The following is a 21,086-nucleotide window of genomic DNA, read 5'->3' as shown; positions in this document are numbered from 1 at the left end:
AGTGGGGAAAGAAGCCTGTAATCGCGGTTTGAGATATACTCAAAATGCACAGACCATGGGAGAATATTAATCTTCACACTTATGCTTTCTTTTTCTAGTTTCTGGTATTTTACATAGGATAATCAAATGTATCAGGAGGAGGAAAGTAGTGGACCAAGTTTTGGAATGGTATAATTGAGCAGAAAAACAAAGACTTGCATCTTTAGACAGCTCTGGGTCAACAGCTGTTAATAGCACATCTATTACGATCAATACCTGCTCAGTATATATGATAAGTATTTCTTAGTCATACACTTACAATGGCAACTCTATGAAAACAGCCAAGCCCTATGGTGTTCATTCTATGATAAAAATGATGAGTGATACTTAAACAGGATTAAATTTAGATGTTGAGAAAATGGTTTCTAGTCACACATAGAGCCTACAAGTAAAAAGTCAAATTTTTTAAAAACAAATTTTGAACGAACAGGGTGGCTTTAGTCCACTTCAATACTTTGCATTATTTCATTGCACCATTTTCATCCAGTAATAGGAGCCTAAAGACAGACTTAGTGTATCATGGAACCCATGGCTTGTGACCTATGGCTTTAACGAAGGCAGCACACCATGAACGTGGAGGGCTGGTACTTCATTAAAATGGTAGGTTTGAACCCCATTTATTTTCCTATTATCTACAAGTATTCAGGATGATAATCCCAATTTAATAAGATGTACTAGTTTTATGACACCTCTGGAAGTTCTTATTTCCTTAAAGGAAAGAAAAATGTTATTTTTACCTGTACTCTTTATGCAGGATCACCTTCTAACAATAGTGGGGATTCCAGCACTTGGAAATAGGTTTCGTTTTGGCTTCTTCAACCTAGATAAAAGAATGGAATAACTTTCTAGGGAAAATACTAGCTTGCTTGCAGTTCACTGTGAGAATGTCAAAAGCTGGTTCTCTGTTGATTTATTATGTAACTGCTGTTACTGGTTTCCTAGCCACAGGCTAAAACCAGCAGTCAATTCTCCATTACCAAACTACCAAACAAATGCAGTTTAAAAGTACACATTCAATATTTCACAGATTTTAAGATCTTCAAGAAGACTCATCGATCTTTTGAAATCCTGTGCCATATTCCAAGGAAATCCCTTAGAAAGATGCTTTTCATGAGTATTTGGCTTTGATTGCTCAGGAGTTTAAGAAAACTGGGCTTCCTACTGTATTTCCAGAGTGCAGACTCAATTGACACTCAAATGGAGGCAATCTGCTCAGAGTCCTCAGGTCTCCACATATGTAATTTCTAGACATCCAGCAGCAAAAATATACCTCCCCAAACAACATCTATACACATATTTTGAGATTTAAGACCACATGATAAACATAACCACCTTCCCTCCATCATCACAGCCTTCAGGGTTCCAAGCTCCTATAACTTCGTGATATAACCAGCACATAGCCTGAGTATAAACTATAAGAAGTCATGGACATCAAGCTATTTCATTCTTACAGTTTCAGAGGTTTTTTTAGAAAGCTAATAATAGAATAGTTTTGGGACCTCGAAGATCATCAACCCCCCTGCCATGGGCAGGGACACCTCCCACTAGACCAGGTTGCTCAAAGCCCCGTCCAACCTGGCCTTGAACACTGCCAGGGAGGGGGCAGCCACAGCTTCTCTGGGCAACCTGTGCCAGTGTCTCACTGCCCTCACAGGAAAGAATTTCTTCCTTACATCTAATCTAAATCTGCCCTCTTTCAGTTTAAAACCATTGCCCCTCATCCTATCCCTGCACTCCCTGATCAAGAGTCCCTCCCCACCTTTCCTGTAGCCCCTTTAAGTACCGGGAGGCCACTCTAAGGTCTCCCCGGAGCCTTCTCTTCTGCAGGCTGAACACCCCCAACTCTCTCAGCCTGTCCTCATAAGGAAGGTGCTGCAGTCTTCCAACCATCAGCAAGGTCTCTAGGAGTCTCCCATTTCCTGGAAGTTCCTTTTCACATTCTCAAATCTGGTCAATTCTAAAGATTGTGGGCCTGGTTTTTTTAATTGATGGTTTGCCTTGTACTCAAACTGGTATTGCCATTGGAGCAAAGAATCACACCTACCTTGCCAACAGGTATTTGTTTTGCCTGTATTGCCCCCTATGCTGCAGAAGGGCAGGCATTCTTATGGCAATTTCATGAATTCAAACAGCAACTTAATCCAGTTTAAAAAAAACCAAAAAACAAAACAAGAAGGGGGGCGGGGCGGGGGGGGGGGGGGAGGATGACTAAGTATCATCTGTTCAACCTATGGACAGTCAGCAAGCTCTCTGGGCAGGGAAAGCTGCAACAATGGAAGACAATGCAAGACACCTGTGCTCACTAACCTTTTAACCCAGCACCATTTGTCTGCCCACAGCCACATGTAATCTGTCTGATTTTCCCCAGTTACAGAAAGGGATAGATTAGGAATAATTCAGATGAACTGGTCAGCCAGCTGAACTGGGGGAGTTGCAAGCTTCTACCAATGGATGGTGATAAAACATTTTCGGTCAGAACAACTGTTTATAGATGTAATGTTTCGCATTAAGAAAAGACGACTTGAGCAAATCCAGGCTGCCTGCAGTATTTTAGAAAATGTGCACATGATCACTTGTGCCAGAGGACACGTGGCGTTGTATCTCTACAATCAGTGGTATTAGCTGTTCACAGAAACTTCTTTAACTGGCACAGTTATACCTGAAAATTGGGTGATTCACACCTTCACTTTCTCTTCTGTGTTAACTCAGTCATTCTGTTTCTCTGTGCTGGAGTCAACAGATCTTACAAAACAGCCCTGTGTCCTGCAAGCCGCTCAAGAACTTTAAATGCTGTGTTGAGGTGTAGATTTATAGATGTCTTCCACTTGGTTTTTGCCCTCAGACTGGGAGAACACTTTCTAAGAAACAGAAGGATCTGATTTACCTTCATGTTGTCATTACAGCACTGAAGTTTGAAATCAGTATTTTGAGGCAATGGTTCGAAATCTAGCAGCATTCTTGTATGAGCTGTCATCACCATCTGCACTGCCATTGACTTTTTCTTAACTGATCCAGCTGAAAAATAACTCAGCTGAAAAAGAAAGAAAAAAACTGTTAGATTAGTTTGAGTCCAGTTCACTGTGACTGTGCAAATGCTTCTGTTGGAACAAGGCAGGAGAAGCAGCAGGGGCTGAAGCTGCTGCAGAATGCAAGTGTAGCCACAGTCCTTGATATTTGAATAGACAGCCAGATTTACTTAAAGTAAAATGTTCTTAGGTGGATTCTAATCTTTTTTATAATCATCAAATTTTTCACATTCCAAACAGAACCCATCCACAGAAATGGTGTTTTTCTGGTGGATCTGTTCACACAATACTTTATGTTGGCAGCTCATTTCTGTCTTAGTCATGTTTTCATTTTTTCTTTAGCAGATGTTTATAATTACTCCTTAAAATGTTTCTATTTTCTGTGATCATTGAATGTGAATGAGGTGACGTTTTTAAATATAATTGTAGCTTTTTCTGGCCAGAAACCATGTTGTTAGATTCAAATAGTCTTTGTCTTTTAAACTGTGGTAAAGGTCTTATATCTTTGAAACAGCAGCATCTGCACTAGTTTGCTTATTTTTTTTTTGCCAAAATCAAAGTGTTATTTGTCATTATCTGACTATATCTTGTATCTGGTAATCAGATGTGTATATGTCATTTTATTTAACCTTAAAGACATGAGGCCTATTCTCTTGAATTTGTGCTTAAAGATTTCTTGGGAGGACTGCAGAACAAATGGTATTACAGCAGCCCAAGCTTCTGAAATGCAAAGGAAGGTTTCTTTGCTTTTCTTTCAATCAGTTTTTTTCACTTGTTTTTATTAACCTCTATTTAGATCAAAGTTCTTACAAATAATTGCCATGTTGCCAACACCTGCAATTACGTTGCAACGTTTGTAATGCTTCAAACGTTCTTTAAAAAACCATTTCTGGGAGTCATGCAAATTTTTGAGAAAGCTCATCTGTTTCTTCTTGTTTCTTCTTTTGTTTTGAAAAATAAGATTTCTATTTGCAGAAAAAGTATAAAAATATGCCATACATTTACCATAAAGGCTCAAAAAAGAGTGCCAAATATTTATTTTAAAAGATCACTTTTTTTTTAATGCAGTCTCGTGACTTTTGGAGTGCTGACTCATGATTTTTGCATTCTTGACATCAGCAATACCACAACTGAGAGAAAATCTTTGTGAAAGATTCCTTTCTAGTCCTCTTGAGACAAAGGGATCCTCCAGGAAAAAAAACAGAGAAACAACTGTTTCTTATTCATGATAGTTCTCAGTTAAAAACAAGCACAAAAAACAACTTTAAAGCAAACAGTCTAAAATATCTGCCAAACCTTTCCTGCTTTCTTCTTCATCATAAAGACTCAAAAAAAGGTACAAACACATTTTTTTCTTTTCCTTGTTAGGGCGGTATTAAATCATATAATGTATGAAAATGAAACTTCTAGTACAATTTAATATTTTTCAATAAACAGCTTCTTTTAATATGTCAGATTCCTCCCTCTTTCTTGTCAAGCAAGAAGCCTGGCATTAGGGACAGGCAATGACTTTTTCATTAATGATCATATGTTATTTTTAATTATAGTGTGCATTTTTTCAGCTTCCATAAAAGAAATGTAACAATTTTATGATTACATTCCTTCTGCCTAATTAAAAAATGTTTTCCTTTATTAAGAATAAAGTATTCTGAGAGAAACATGCAAATTTCACTGAAAAAAAAAGTTTAGAGCCTTTTTGCTATTACGTGAGGATTCTGGCCCAGGAGTTAACGCACTTTCATTGCAGTACACTAGTGATCCATGACCTCAAGCTTCTGCTTGTTGAAAACAATTACAAATATTCCTTATTCCTAATAATACAGAAGGTAATCAGTAGCTATCATTAACATTGCTGATAGTAGTAGTAGAGGGAATATAACAATATATTTTACCAACAGTAAAAGTTTGATTCTGGAACTGGCTGGTTTAGCAGTCAAAACTAGACTCCTTTATCAAGCAAAACTTCCAATTAATTTCAAATAGTTTTTCTACATTAAGACTCGAGGATAAATTGCTTGTGGGTGGGATAAAAATGGTCGGTATGTGCCTGTATTAGAATAAATATTTTTGGCATAAACTCTTCCAGAGGCAAATCAGGTCAAAGGATGATTTACAAAACTGTCATTGTCATATGGCATTAATTTGATAGCTCATTTCAATTGACATCTGTGAGAAACAGTTGGACATGCTGTTTCTCTTGCATTAACCAGACTTTCTAATTAATTATGCAAAGCTGAAAGCAAACAAACAAAATTAGACTGGAAAGTAAAACTATACTCAAGTAAAGGTACACGTTATCCAGCTAAACTCACACTATAACTGAGTCTAAATCTGTACTGTGCTATGAATTACCTTTGAATAGCAAACACCATCAGAACCATCATTCATAGAGTGCTGCTCAGCACATAATGTGAAACCTTCTCCAGCACCATAACTCACTCCTTTTTTTCCACCCATTTGTTCTACAGACATGAACAAAAATACTATTACTACTTCTAAATACTAATATTTCTAATACCATTACTACTACAAAAGTACTATTATTTCCTCACCATTAGTCTTTCAGAACAATATTGAAATAAGAGACCATTTAAGTATCTTGTTCACAGAGTTTGATCTACTGAATAGCAGACTATAAAATACATTATTCAATCTGTGCTATACCAGTCCTTTAGCTGATCACAAAACTCATGCAGGGGCTCTCTAAACATCAGTAAGCATAACACTAATTTAAGAATACCAGAGCATCACTTCATAACTGCTCCTTAATAATATTATCCCATATTTGTAGTAACTCTTTGTAACCCCTAATTTACCCAGAAACTAATTTTTTCTGTTAAATTCAGTCTTTTTAGAATGATACCATATTTTCATGCTATCTCAGTAGAAATATATTTGAATAGAAAATATTTCCCTTTTTTTTATGCTCTCACTTGGCAAGGTAGCATTATGATACCACAAGCTTCAAATATATCAATACTAAGTAAAGGTCTTTTTTTCTTTTTTTTTTTTGTCAGAGATGCACATATACAAGATGATGCTGTGTTATTTGATCAAGATAGGGGAAAAAAAATCCGTTATAAGACAATGTCTAGAGCATTTCACCACTCTTAATGTGGCTTGAGCTTGTCTATATGAGATCTTTTCTTTTGGGACTGCTCTCCCCCAGAATCAAAATCCTATTGTAAGATATTTAAAGCCATCAGCCTTTCCCTTCCTCCCAATACAAGAAAAAAAAAAATCTTTAAAGACTTCAGCTCAGCTCGTGCTGTGGCTATATAATGCATCACTCAAGTAACGTACAAAATCTCATAGAGAGGAGCAATTATTTCTGCATATCTGTCACTTGGTTAAAAAATGTAAAGATTATTTACAAGTTTAATATGATTTCTGGAAAGGACTCTATGTCTGAAATCAGGGTAATCCTGGAATTTAAAAAATAAATTTGTAATATGAGTTCTTGGCCATACAGATTGTTGTTGTAGATATGGGGTGGTGTAGACTAAAAGGACTGTTTGTTGACTGTTTCTTTCTGACATAGTATATGAATCCCATTCTGAGGTGGTCTGCTGGTTGCCTGCAGTGCAGGAGAAAAAACTGTTTCCCTTTTGATGTATAATTTGGCTTCTGGTTTTTGTTTTGCTTTCCTTAGAGCACTGACAACTGACCATGACTGGAGCTGGTAGAGTATGTCAGACTGATATGCAGTTGTTCTTATGCTACCAGAGTGCCCAGCTGGGGTGTCTTCCTCATATTAAATCAAGCTTCAGATGTGAGGTCAATGAAGAATTTTCCCCAAATCAGATTGGTATGAACTATTAACATTTTTTTGGTTTTGCTTTCCTCAGGAAGTTTGAATTATCTAAAATAATTTGAGAATTTTGCCCGCCCCAACTATAAGTGAATGAATCCAAAAGCAAAATATTTAAGAAATGAGTTCTTGTTTACAAAGATGAAGTAAAAAAGTTTTCTCTCTCTCCTCAAAAAAGCTATCAAAATACTGCATGCAGAGCTATTTATGTTGTTATGTTTTTAAATAAAATCTGTGCAAAGTTCCAAAGAATGTAGCATGGTCAATTATTGCATTATGTTATTGGAGCTGCCAAACTATCAAAATAAATTTCCAAAAGTCCTGTATCTATAATACTAAGATTCTGAGCAAGCATCAACTGAATAAATGTCTCTGTAAGAGCGCACATGTATATAATTATAATGACTTATAAGAGGAGTAACTCCATTACTTGTTGACTGAAAACAGTATACTTCAACTTGTTATTTACAGCCAGGCCTGTTTGTCCACCTGGTTGGACAAAAGTCTCCAGTCTTGCCAAAAGATGTCCAAACTTTTACTATTTTTCATTGGAAAAAATGATGTTAAATTGATACACTGACACAGATGTAACCGTTTCAACAAGTCAAAGAAGAGCAAGAAAATAAAAGTGACCTGAATGTGTTTTCCATAGGAACATATCCATAAATATCAACAATCTAAAGAGAATACGATGGCAGTATAGAGAGACGGTGCTCTTGCACAGTCTATCTTTTCATTATTGACACCATATGTTGAAATACAGTCCCTCAGAAGGAGAATGGAAATAGTTCAGACATGATTTTTTTTGTTATGTTTTAGTGCACTGTGTTAGCAGTAGAAAACACAAATATACAGGATTTTCTTGGCACATATTGTACCACACTGCAACAACTTTATATTGTTATCTGGCAATTAACCTAAGTGTATGCATCCTCTAATTATCATATAACTTACAGTACCATCTAGTCTGGGGAACAGATTTAAACACGTGTTTATCCTACAGCTATCCAGTGTTTTGTTTTCTGTAATACAATAAACAGCTGTTTACAGATAAAGATAACAAGCTGTGTTGAACCCCTTGCTTTTATTCTGGCCATGTCATGTATCACTGAAATTACAGGGACTCAACATAAGATTAAATGGACAAATTCTGGCCCACCTACTTTATTATCATTCTCTTACCAGGGATTTAGTAACCAGACACTACCTAGAGACCCCTCCAATGAATTCAGTTACAAAACACTTTGGTCTCACAGTATAAAAAAGCAGCTTGCCAACAAACTGGCATTTCACAGATGATTCTCTCATGTTCTCAAGAAACAGATAAAACAGTTGTGATGAAATGTCAATAGAAATATTGGCAGATCAGAGCTGAGCGAGTGAATATTTTATATACATATATAATTATATTTGTGTTAATGATCACTAACTCTTCAGAAATCCATTTATCCTTTTCATCTACCATTGGGAGGAGTAAAGATTTTATTAATGAATAAAATGTTATCTGAGAGGTTAAGTAAAAAAATATTCTCATATATCTGAAAAATAGATAATGATTAAAAAGTTCTGACAAAGCAGCATCTACATAGGAAAGAGCAAAATAAGTCTCCACTTTCTGCACAGATATGTCCTTGTCTTTGATAGATTAGGAAAAAAATGCTAGGTCAGGATAAGGAGTGCATAAATTTGACATCTCTGAGACATTCTAAAAGCTCATCTTTCTAAAACTGATGGCACGATCTAATTTAGATTTCCTGTTTCATTCAAATGTTAATATATACACAAAAATTAGGATTACAGGGGCCACTGGAGGCTCTATGGTCCAGACTCTACCATTGCTGAATGTACCCTTCCAGTACGTTCCCAACAGTAACTCTGCAATAGCAAGTTATGTCCTTTTTTCACACAATCAGGCCTTAGGGAGAAAAATCCCCACAAGTGGAAAAATGACTTTATACTGTTGTTGCTCAAAGAACTTGTAATGCATTTCTTATTGCTACATTTTGGGGGAGGGGGCTACAAAACCCACTGTGGTTAAAGATGTACCACGGCTTACAGCATGGTACAGTTTGCTTCTGGTGAGCTGGACTGGAAGGATTGAAACCATCTAAAATTGGAGTCCCTGTTTCCTACTTTTTCCCTTTTGAGCATTACCCTGGAATGTCAAATTAGTGCAGCTCCTGAGCTCACCAAAGCTGGAATCAACAGCTTTTCATGCAGGGACAACAGAAAACTTGTCATGACTTTTTTTCCCCCACAGATTACACGTGAAGGCTGGTTCCCATCTGACACATGCTTTATTTTACACTCATCTCTTTTTTGTTTTTAAGATCTTGGAACTAGGAAGACCTGAACACACCAGTGCAAGTTTGTCTAGATTTTTGTTTTGTGTTTATTTTCTTAACACAAACGTAGTGATTAACAGTCATGTTTTAGGAACCTGCCTTGGTGAGGCCCTACAGTCAGCATAGCTGTTTGGCGGCTATTTTGAAGGAGACTTGACTGAATGTTTTAACAGACTAAGTTAAAATCCTCTTAAAACTACTTAAGATTTTTATCTGAGAAGACTTGATTTGGTCAGGGACTTTTGCTTTCCTGTCATAAGGCCACCAATTAATATGAAATAAATGACATATATAGCTGTTTTTTTCTGTTTAGCTAAGGTGGCAAACAGCCGTATGAAGAACAGTGTCTGCAAGGCTCTGGCAGACAGTACTTCATGTAACTTTCATGACTGCATTTACTTTTAATTGATCCTGCAGTACCACGCCCCGTATGGAGTGTTTTAAATTAATGTCAACCATAAAAGGGCACTAAATTGTACAAAATCCTTTTTTGGTTGCAGTTAAAGATAACTTATTTATGAGGACATGAATAAAACTCTTAAGTATGTGAATGTAAATATGGCCAAAACTTTCAGAACTCTTATTTCATAAACTGGAGAATGTCAGGCACCAAAGCATGGGTTTTTTCCTTTTTCCATCATGAAAGATTCAACAGAACCCTTTGAACGTTTTCCTTCCTCTTATGTTTTTCCCCACCTCTTTATTAGCTGGATACAACATTGGAAGTTCAGTTATGCAATGAGAAAATCAAAACGAGTGAAAGAGAGGCTCTTCCAAAGTTGCGGTGTTCTGGCATTCACCCAGCACTTCCATGTTACTGAAACATGCACTCTGCTAGCTAAGACATGCATGATTCTCACCAGAATGAGCAGGTCTTCTCAGCCCATAAGTCCCAGCATGGACATTACTAGTAGCTCCTGAAAGCAAATGCTTCAGAAGAGCTATTCTTTAGTAACTTCATTTATGAATGTTTTTAATCCACTTGCACTGTACAGTAAGAATGACAACTCAGGGAGTGATTGTGGATCACTCCATCAAGCAGATCTGTTTACTTTGGGATAGCTTTCTCAAACATATTTCACAGCCTCCAACGTATCACTCTAAACAAGAAGTTTGCTCTTATTACAGAACTGAGGAAGCAGATGGTCCAAAATCCTGACTAAACCTGCCATGGTAATTGTATTTAGATTAGTTATACAACGTTAATTTCTCAATAATCTGTCAAAAGAAGAGAATACATGGAGGAATTAGTGAAATTGTGCTATACGGTTTCTGGAAACTTACGAATCTCATACTGCTGAAGTATTGCTGACATAGAACTGATGAATGCATCATGATGAAGTGCAGAGTAAGAGTGCCATCCAGTCTTTATATATATTACATTTTTCCTTTCAGATCCTCATAGAAATTAGGAGAGAGTGAGTCAATATGGGAGACACCTGAAATCTCATCAAAATCAATATGAAAGAAATTAGAGATGGTAAATTAACTATAAAGACTACTAGTGCTCATGAGTCATTCAACGTAAAAGATCACACTGGAACAGAAATTAGAGATATGCAAAAAGAGCTCATCACCTCACTTGATTTTCCTTCTTATGGGTTAGATTTTACACTTTTAGAAGTTTGGGGTTTTTTTCCCAGTCAGAGCAAAAGTTTTATAACTCACCTAGACTCAGAATTTTTATTCTGTAGAAAACTTCAGAGTTCCACACATTAAATATATGACATATAATTCCACTGACATGAAGCAGTTTGCCTCTGAGAATGTAGCTCAGAACTAATATATTCCTCAGACCTGAGTTTAACACGAATCTTATGGAAGATGCTGAATTGCACCTGCTCAGAATTCAAAGTCAATTGTAATGTCTTTAAAATCTCCATCCTGTATTTAACAGTATAGCTTGATGTGCTTGGAGATTTTTCTACAACTGTTCTTTGAAGGGTAAATTCCCCTGAATAGGCAACCTATGAAGGAAAGTTAATATAACCGCAGTACTTGTCCAGCCGTGCAAGGGATGATGCACAGGGGGCCTGCTGTGCTTACAGCAGCAACAGAGCCAAAAAATCCTACTGTGTTTGCAAAAATAGCTTATTTTTGAACCAGAGCTGGTTCTTTTATACCCGGACTTAAAATACAACATATCTTTATGACTTTTTTTTTTTTAATAACAGTAAAAGTTTTTGTAAACTATTCAGAAGAATGATACCAGGTTTGGCCCCAACCCAGCAAAGCACATGTTTAACCTTCTGCATGTCACTAGTTTCGGAAATCAATGGGACTGCTTGCAGACTGAGAGTAAATCATGTGCTTCAGTGCTCTACTACAATAAGACCTTTACAATTGTTTTCTTCTGTACAGATAATTCTAGGAACCCTCACAGAGTCTCAATGACTTTCACATATGATGAAGAATCTCTACTATATGTAGAAGGAAACCTTGCTAAACACCTCTTTTTACAGCTTTATAGCCTTGTGTCCCCTTTCTTTGTCAACCCAATATGAGAATTTAAACCTTGTTGGAGACCTAGATTAGTTACAAGCAGACGGAGTTAAGTGCATGTGCAAAATGGATACCTTTCCTGGCAAACAAAGAAAAGAAGACACACATATAGAATAAAATAATTGCAACAAATACAGGTTTCATTTATCTCTGATGCTGAAAAAAGGTGGGGGGTTTTTGTGGTTTTTTGTTCCCCCCCCCCCCCCCCCAGGAGCAAAAGACTTGTATCTTTGCAAGACTGGTTTTGAAATGACTGTTTAGGGTACAGACTTGCATTCATGAAAACTGCATTAAACACTTTTTTTGCTCTGCAAACCATAAACATACACTTTAGAGATCCAGTACTGCTGAAAGCTTGGAGCAAGGTGTGACCTGGCTGTTTGCATGAGGACTGGTTATTAACATTTTGACTTGGAACACTGTAAGTGCCTCAAATTACTGTAAACATCTTTGGAACACCAGGAGCTGTACTACCAAGGTTGATAAATTTACAAAATAATTATGCCTATTCTCTCTGGGAGAATATTATTGAAACTCAGATAGACTCAATCTAAAAAGCACAAACTTGTAAGGAACTTTTGAACAAGAAACAAAAATTAAATTGGCAATTTTTTTCCTAAATATTTTTTATGACTGTGACTTGTCCAGGCACCATCTAATAAATGGCAACACTTTAGTAATAAAAATTAGTCCTAGTCTTCTGAATACAAATCCATTTTTTTTGTGCAATAAAAAAATAAAGATTCAGCTCACCTACTTGTTGCTGAAGAGCCCTATCTCACAAACAATCAGAGTTTCCGATGAAACCTATTATGTGCATTTAAGGTGAGAAATTACTGTCTTCACCTTGGATAAAAAAACCACTCCCACCTTTACCTCAGGATGTTAAAGTATTTTATGAAATAATGCCTGTACTGTTAGCCTGAAAAATAAAACCAAACAAAAAACCCCCACACTCTTAGACACACAGAAAATTTCATAGAACTTTGCAGCAGTGTGAGTAGACTTCTGCTGAGCATTGGCTGAATTTATACCTGCAATCTCATTTTTCAGTCACACCTGAATCCACACATTAGTTCCCACATACTTGCCCCAGATGTAAGCCCTGACTCCTCCTTACCTACAATATCATTACACAGGTGGCAAAATGGCAAATCTTATGCTGAGCTTAATTAATTTACCTGAATCTGGTGGGCAGGGCTTCTCCTTCTTTAGGATGGTGTAAATACCCCCAAACCCTTGCATCTGCAGCTGGGAAATACACTGCTCTGCTTCCAGGATGAGGAAATATTAATGAACAAAATATTGCCTGAATATGCTGATGAAAATAAAACCAGTGTTCAGAGTATTTTGCCTAGCTGATGTTTGGTTTGTAAGCTTCACTCTGCATCCTTTCTCAGGCAACAACACTGGAGGTTTATACACACTAACTTCTCCATCCACGTAGCTTTTTTAAGAGATGCTCTGAATTCACTATGAGAGGTAAAAACTTAATTCCTAGCACCCACACCTACCTCTGAGTTCAGTGATGTATTTCAGCCCTGCATATGTGACATGCAGTAAAATATCAACATCTTACAGTACCAGATACTAATTAGAAAAAGAAATGTGTTAGATGTCAGGCCTCAAGAAAGCAAACTTAACATTCTGACAGCAGCTGGAGAGTGATAGCCATAATCAAGCATTGTCCCTGCTTAGATCTGTGCCAAACAACCTCACTTACTTCCAGCTAATTCTCCATCAGAGACGATCTTTCTTTACGATTCCAAAGAAACATGTTGTCAGTTCCCACCTGCTGGCATTGCTAGAAATAAAACCACAGTTGATCGGATGCAGTAGGTCAGCAGAATAGTGCATTGAACTGTTGTTTGTGCTTCGAAGCTGTGTTACGGGGGATTCACTAATGTTTATTAACCCTTTCTCAATCATGGCTTTTGTTATGCTTTTATAAAGCAGTAAGGTTTCAAGGATGAAAATGAATCCTTTTAGGAATTTCAGAGGAAGCAAAATTTGGGCTTGCTGCCAGGCTAAAAGTTCGATATCATTTGAAAAACAAAATATATTAGAGAAGAAAGAAAATGCAGATGTCAGCCTAGTGACACAGAGTAATCTATTTGTTCAGTGCTTGTATTTTCCTACCAATTTTGTATTTTTCAAAAAGGACAATAAAAGAATTGTGCTCACTGCTAATTAATGACAAGCTGGTAAAAGCATCTATCCATTGTTCCATTTATTTCTTCATTTCCAGCAGTTAACAGCCCTGTTCTGAAATGAATCAATGTCGTTTACACAATGCTGTCACCCCTATTGTTTCTTTATCATCCTTGCATTTTCATAAATCGGAGGTGTTAATCCCTTAATGGCTTCTCTCAGAGCCCTAAAATGTATGCAAAATGGTAATCCATCCCCTAAACAATTCACATTTACACAGGCACCCTCTTAAATATGTTTACTATTAAAATGAATCCTTTGTTTGGATCTAACCCTATCTGTTTGTTTTCTAAACACTGAATCATAGCAGGTATGCAGAGTCTAATTTTAACTAGTGATTATCAAGTAACCCTGTCCTTTTAGGAATGTGGAGATTTGTCTCCAGAGGTGAAAGACATTTTTTTTTTTCTAAGGAGTCCTATCGCGTACATTTGAAATTGAGTACACGTCTGTCAGGTTTTGAAGGAAAATCAACAGCTTGATGCAAAGATTACTAACCTAAGGAAAAGTCGTGCTGTCTTTGGTTTGGGCCTGAGTAAGTGACATTATATGCTCTCTGAGAAACTGTGAAGGAAAACCTTCCCAGAGTTTCTGGGACAGACTGCACCTTACTGTCTATTCAGAAATGTGCATAGACACCTGGACAACTGATTTGTTTGCAACCTCTTGTAGTTAGCATTGACAGAAACATTCTTGCTCTCTGATACATTTTATAAGCTTTTAAAAGTAAATTCTACACAGCTTAATGGCTTTATCCTTCTTAAATCATATATTTTTTCCATATGGTTTTAAAGAGGTCACTATCAATGCTAATATTTCACATGCATTTTCCTCAGCCTGATTCAAAGTAATTTCAATCATTGAGTTTCATTTCACTGATATTATAAGCCTTTGGACCAGCACCAAAATGTATTGCATTGAAACAACTTTCTAGGAATTATATGCAGACAAATATAAGATGATTTCCAGAATAAAAGTTCAACTCTTTTAAAGCAAGATCTTAAACATATTGTGATCTAAGGAAGGGACAGCTTGATGAGATATTATGCTGGCATTAGGATCAAGATGAAAATGAAAAACCCAAAAACCTTAAAACCGAGATGTCTGACATATAGGCAGATAAGCATTTCAATAACTTAAGGGGAAAAAAGAGCATTGGTGGTAATAGAAGCAGCACTATGAATGAAAAAAACCCAAACCAAAACAATACTTAAAACCGTTTGTGTATTTCTGTTTAATTCACTTTTGTTTCAAGTTGCAGAATCTGTACTGCTTAGAAGTGACACTGAAGTTCTCCAACAATGTATAATTGTGTGATCTGTGCTGCTTAAAGGATGGATCCTTGGAGTACTGACACAGAGAGAGAGAAGATCAAGGCTTGGCAGTGACCGTAACATGCTGCTACACAGCAGGCAAACATTGGAGTTGAGCAGCTGCATCAAGGCGGGTTGTGCTGCCTTTTTCCTTTATGCTCTTGTTTTGACTTGTGTTAATCACCCATTGTTCTAGGTGGGAGAGCTAAATTAAAGGACAGGGTGATCGAATAGAACTCCCATTCAATTAGAGGAAGCAGGTCACTTCGAATTCCACTGCACAAGGAGGTGATAAACTAGAAGTGTACCTGGAGAGGTGTATCATTTAGAAGTAGGCACAACAGACTAATTTTATCTAAGGCCAAACGAAAATACTTTGGAGTCTTACCAAAGATTCAACATCTGCCAGCACTAAACAATGGAGATCTCCAGAATTCTCCTTTTGCCATGAACTTTGCCATGAACAGCACCAATTTTCAGGGGTAGAAGTGTAGCACGATGTGAGGATGAAAAGAGGTAAATGGGAACAAATGAAACAAAACCACCTTGAACATTTTTTGTGCATTGTTTTGGGATAAATACTTTTAAGCATAGAGAGAAGTTTGACTCCGTAGAACTTTCAGCCTATTGCGTATGCTGGGATCTTCCCCGATGAGGGATATCACTAAATCATTCACTTGGCTGTATTTAGGTGCATTTCCTGTCAAATAAAAACCAGCAGGTTTTGCAAATCTTATAAAGAATGACTATTCTCATAAGACTTCAAGGCAAATTTATTTAGGCATAGATGTTTTGAATAAACTTTGCATGTGAATCCAAAAGCTTCACATACCATGATCCACAGAGCTTTTGAGGGTTTACCTGGCATTCTTCATTATTCATTAGCTTTCCCTAAACTCTGTGGATAGGGGTATGGTAGCATATGCTTGTCTTCTAGGCAGGTGAGGGGGAGGATACACTTTGGCCCATAAGCTACTGAGTTATGTGAGTTTCTGAGTTAAATTAGTGGTTACACCTTCCATGGAGGCTTATGGACCACATTTTATGCACTCTGGTGACTTCCCTCAGGCTTTTTGTTTGATGTAGGTACTAAGAAATCCCTCTACAGTGAGTGGAGTGCACCTTTCCTTGACAGAACACAGACTGAAGAATAAAGGGTTGGTATCATATCTATGTCTGAGTTAATTTCTCTTGATGGGATGATATCAAACTACATCACTGGAACTTTTAACAAGATGTGATTTGAAAACAGAGATCAGCAGTTCTCCAAAGACTGATAATTCAATTGTTCCAGGAGTAAAAGGGCTGCAGATAAATTGGAAGTGTTCCTCTCCAACTATAGCTAGAAATGACATAGTTATTTGGGCATAAACCCATCCTCTTCCTGTGGCATAATGCAATTTTTGAGGCTTTCAGGCTCCTACACTGACGTGTCCTCTGTTTGTGATACACTGTCCTGGGACGGATCCCTGTGCTTTGTGGTGTATATGAGGAGTGAACATTTTTGATCAAAGCAGGTACTGACAAACTGTATGTGAATGAATAAAAAGGGAGAAAAAGAGACAGATCTGGAGCTGGTTTCTACTAATTTCAATTTAAATATTTTCAGTTTATAGAAATGGACAATATGGATTTATCTGTGTTCCTTTTTTATTCCATTGAGCATAACCATTAAACATGACCTAAAAAATCAGGATTTCCTATGACCTGACTTTAAATATGACGGAATTCTCTCTACAGAAAAGCAAATAGCAGCATTTCTGTGGCTCTGTTGACTGTTCTAAGTCATGGACAGGAGACAAAATAATTGAATGTACATTGTCATTTGCCAGAAGAGTCCTCAAGTATTCTGCAATATCTATTTTTCAAAGGTATCACCTGAAAAACTTATCCTTGAATAAGCTTGAACTGTGAAGTCTGGCAACATATTCCGAGTCTGGATTTTTTAAACCTAATTCTGTTGCAAATGCAACTACTCTGATTGTTTTGATTTAATCAAAACTGGCTGTTAAATCCCTAATTCTAACGTCTTTTCAATCTTTGCTCAAAGTGACACATACGTACTCTGTGACTGTGCATTGTGAAGTTAACAACTTGTTATTTGGCCTATCAGTTGTTGAATATTCAGCCCCTTGTTGGAATTGTTCAAAATGTAAAACTACTTCTGCCTTTATCACTCCTGTCTCTCAATTCATTCTTAGAGATCACAGTTTTTCCAGAAATCAATTAAGAAAAATACAGAGATGTATTTTTAATTTCTGAGGAGGAAAAGAATTAGGAGGAAGAATAAAGTATATATTTCATCTTCTTGTGATAACTCAATACAGAAATATGCCTATTTTTAAAGACTTAGTCCACAACTTAATACAGAATTAAAACAGTCCATGTATTATTTTAAGATAACCACAGGAGTTACCAATCAAATTTTTTATATGATTACATGATATTATTTGAAGACTGGAAGAGTAGTTGAATCCCACATACATTAGTTCATTTTTTTGGTTGATTTTTTTTTAACAGCTATGGAAGTTCATGGTGTCTTTAGGCCTCAGCATAATCAGAGGAAATAATTTTAGCTTGTGAACACTGTTCAAGTCATTGAGAAAAAAAACCCAACCTGTTCACACAAGGCAATTAAGGCTTATATTTAAAAGAATCTTCAAGAAATGAACATTAAAATTTCATAATAAACATTAAGATTTTCAAGTAAGGCTATCAAATACAAAATAGTTTTTCAGAAATAATTGCCAAACCTACATTTGTCACATCTAGATATCTACATGCCTACTTAGTGGCCAGGGTGATTTGGGACTTTTGTCAGCTGATCATTTCTGTCAACAAACAGCCCTTTGATTATATGAAGCACCCCCTTCAATATCGTTGATGGAATTAAACAAAGAGTATTTATTAAATTGTTTCTATCTACCATCACTGTTGGGAACATTTTAAATAATTCTTGTTTGTATTTGTATTTCTTTTTGTTTGTCATTGAGAGCAGCTGCCACGCATGGAGAAAGTCAGCATTTCTATCAGGTTTGTGTAATGAAAAATACTTGTGCTCTTTACTTAACAAATTCTTAACCTTTCACTGATGAATTATCTACAGAATTTAGCCACAGTTTATTCATGATATGTTTTTTTTTCCTATCAAGCAAACTGGAAAAAAAATATTCTTAGCCAAACGCTGCAGAATTTTATGCGCCTGGTCTAAATCTTACTGAAATCAGCAGAGACTCCTACAGACCTTCAGGAGGCTTTGGATGAAGCTCTAGGTGTACATTAGCTTTACTGACACATTACTTTGATGTTATTTTTGTGATCTAATACCACCTATCCTGTTTGCTTCATCAATGCTATCACTTTCTGGCCTAGGCTGGTCTATGCTTTCAATGAAAGGATCATCTCTACTCTTATTTAGCTTTGATTAACATCATTAACCTATCATACACTGAAGCAACTTGCAGAGCAAATTGGTAAGCCAATTTCAGCAAGCAACATAAAGCAAAGAACAGCTTGGATTGTCAGATAAACATACCCAGAGGTGCAGTTAGGATGCTGAAATTATTAGGTGAATGATAGGAAGCCAAAAAATCAGTGAGCCACTTGAGCAGAGAGTATAAACATAAATATCCAAAAGCATGCCACACTGCATGCGTATTTTATGTTGATGTGCTAATACATTATCTGCTAAGGGTTTATTTAAACCATTTTTGTATTCCCAGCAATTCATTTATCTGCATAAAGAAGAGCCACTAACAGGACAGTGCCTTATGAACAAGCAACCCTGTATGTTTTCCACTGCTGTTTATAATTCTTCATGCTCATATCTATAATTCATGAGCAAATTGGCTCGTGAATGTTTCCATAAAGGTTGAACAAAGTATGGTGCTGTTAACACTCGCACTGTCATGCACAGAATCGAAATGTGCCCACTCTCATTCTATTCATCACAGCTCAAAGACATTTTGGCAATGATATTATCCAAATATTATTAAAACTTTGAACCCTGTCCCCATAAATTATAGCAAAATGGCTTCAGAGCCATTAGGCAAGGAGGATGTATGGGCTCCAGTTGCTTTGGAGTAATTATGTGCTTAAAAGGAAGCGTGGCTAAGCATTCTACTAGTAAAAAGAGAAAAGCTATGATCATTTGTTACTGCTTCAGTGCTGTACACAGTATTGCTCACACAGGTCAAGCCAACCTTACAGCAGGACAATTATCTGCCTAGAGAGACCAAACATCTGTTATTAAGTACGCAGAGGCACCACTGCAGCATGCTAGAAATCTTGTCCACTTCATTGGTTTGGCTTACGGTAATGTACTTCAAACACTTGGCTAACTCTGCACAACATCCCCCCTTTCTTATTGTTACTGCAACAGTTCAGCTTTGAAATATGCAGTACCTTCACTCCCCCATTACTTCCTTTAATATGCACACAGCTGTTAAAGATGATGGTGTAACTTTAGATGAGTTGCTCTTTTTTCTCCCTCTCTTGCTCTCTTCTTTCTTCAAGATGTATTTTGAGACGTTCTTGTACATTTTTAAGTTACCCACTGAGAGTCACTGTGGAGATTAGGAGTGGTACAAAAGCACAGGGACACACAGTTTTTATATGATAAAACAAATGTTGCTTGATTTCAAACATTCCCTAAGCTGGCCAAAGAGATGAAGGATGCCTTTTCACACAACAATTATGAAATATGCGTTTAAAACAAACAACAACAGTGGAGCAGATGTTGCTCACCTGCACTCACCGACAAACAGGTAGAATGATCTTCTCCTGCCAGACTGATTATTCACCTAAGTGAGGAGATTCTGAACTGTACACAATTTGCTCCACTTTTTAATAGCTCTGATGTTAATAGACAACAACTTTCCCCCCTCTGATAGAAACTGCAGATGTAACTGACACATTTACTTTCACAGGGCATAGCAAGAACTCTAAAAAAGAGTAATGAATGGGTGGCAGAGATGTCAGGGTTAGAAATTAGATCTATCTTATCTGTCTTGGGTTTTTCTAAGGCGTCTATCACAGAGCAATAATCAAACCTCTGAAGGAGATGTTAGGTGGGAGAGCTACAGAAATTAAAGATCCTAAGAATATTTTTTCTACAGGCTTTGATGATAAATGTACAACTTCTGTATTTGCTTCATACACACTGTACTATTGCAAAAGGAGTCGATACAACTGGCAGATTTATGCAGTCCTGAGATTCTATCAGCATAAACTTCTCTTTAAAACCAGATTTCCTTATCTTAAAAGCAAATGAGAATACTCTGGGATGAAAAACACAGGTCCACAGTGCTGCATGCATAGGTAAAACATAAAAAAAAAAAAGAGGAACAGGATCACAAGAGGAAAAAAAAATTCTGACGTTAAAGACAACATTACTGTGTAATCGTCAGATTATTTTGCCCCTTAGCAGAAAAAAGGTTTCAGAGAAAAATGCATACCTCATCACTATGATGCGTAGCTTACTTCAGCCATTCCCATCTACATTGTGCTCTCTTTTCAATATGCATGCTTGTGAATAAAAGACCAGTTAGGCAGTTTGAAATTGGATCACTGAAGAGGAGTGTGTCTTCTGTCTGAACTTTACATTCACTCATGCCTAGACTCAAAGAAACTACAGAATCAATTCAAAACATACCTATAAAGGAGAGATTTTAGTTAGCTTTTTTAAATTTCAAATTTGTTCATTCTAAAGCCAAGCTCACAAACTCCTCAGATGCACTTTTCCTCTTGTAGTTATAGCAGATGCTGTATCTATAACAGATATGTTTGTCAAAAAACAGGCAAAGAATTTAACACTTAATTCAAGAGGAGGTATTTGGGG

At 36.8% G+C, this 21,086-nt stretch overlaps 1 long non-coding RNA gene across 1 annotated transcript in view; it reads right to left on the bottom strand.

Annotated features, from left to right (window-relative positions):
• Window positions 1-789: 789 nt before the first annotated feature.
• LOC141948960 (uncharacterized) overlaps window positions 790-21,086 on the bottom strand; it is a 66,409-nt gene continuing 46,112 nt past the window's right edge. Inside the window, exons 2-3 of the long non-coding RNA XR_012630613.1 lie at window positions 2,924-3,070; window positions 790-859 (exon numbers count right to left, since the gene is read on the bottom strand). This is a non-coding gene — a long non-coding RNA (uncharacterized LOC141948960). The remainder of the gene's footprint in view (window positions 860-2,923; window positions 3,071-21,086) is intronic.

This window comes from Strix uralensis, chromosome 12 (assembly GCF_047716275.1).
Source record: "Strix uralensis isolate ZFMK-TIS-50842 chromosome 12, bStrUra1, whole genome shotgun sequence".
Taxonomy (NCBI): Eukaryota; Metazoa; Chordata; class Aves; order Strigiformes; family Strigidae; genus Strix; species Strix uralensis.
This window is presented reverse-complemented; position numbering and strand designations above follow the sequence as displayed.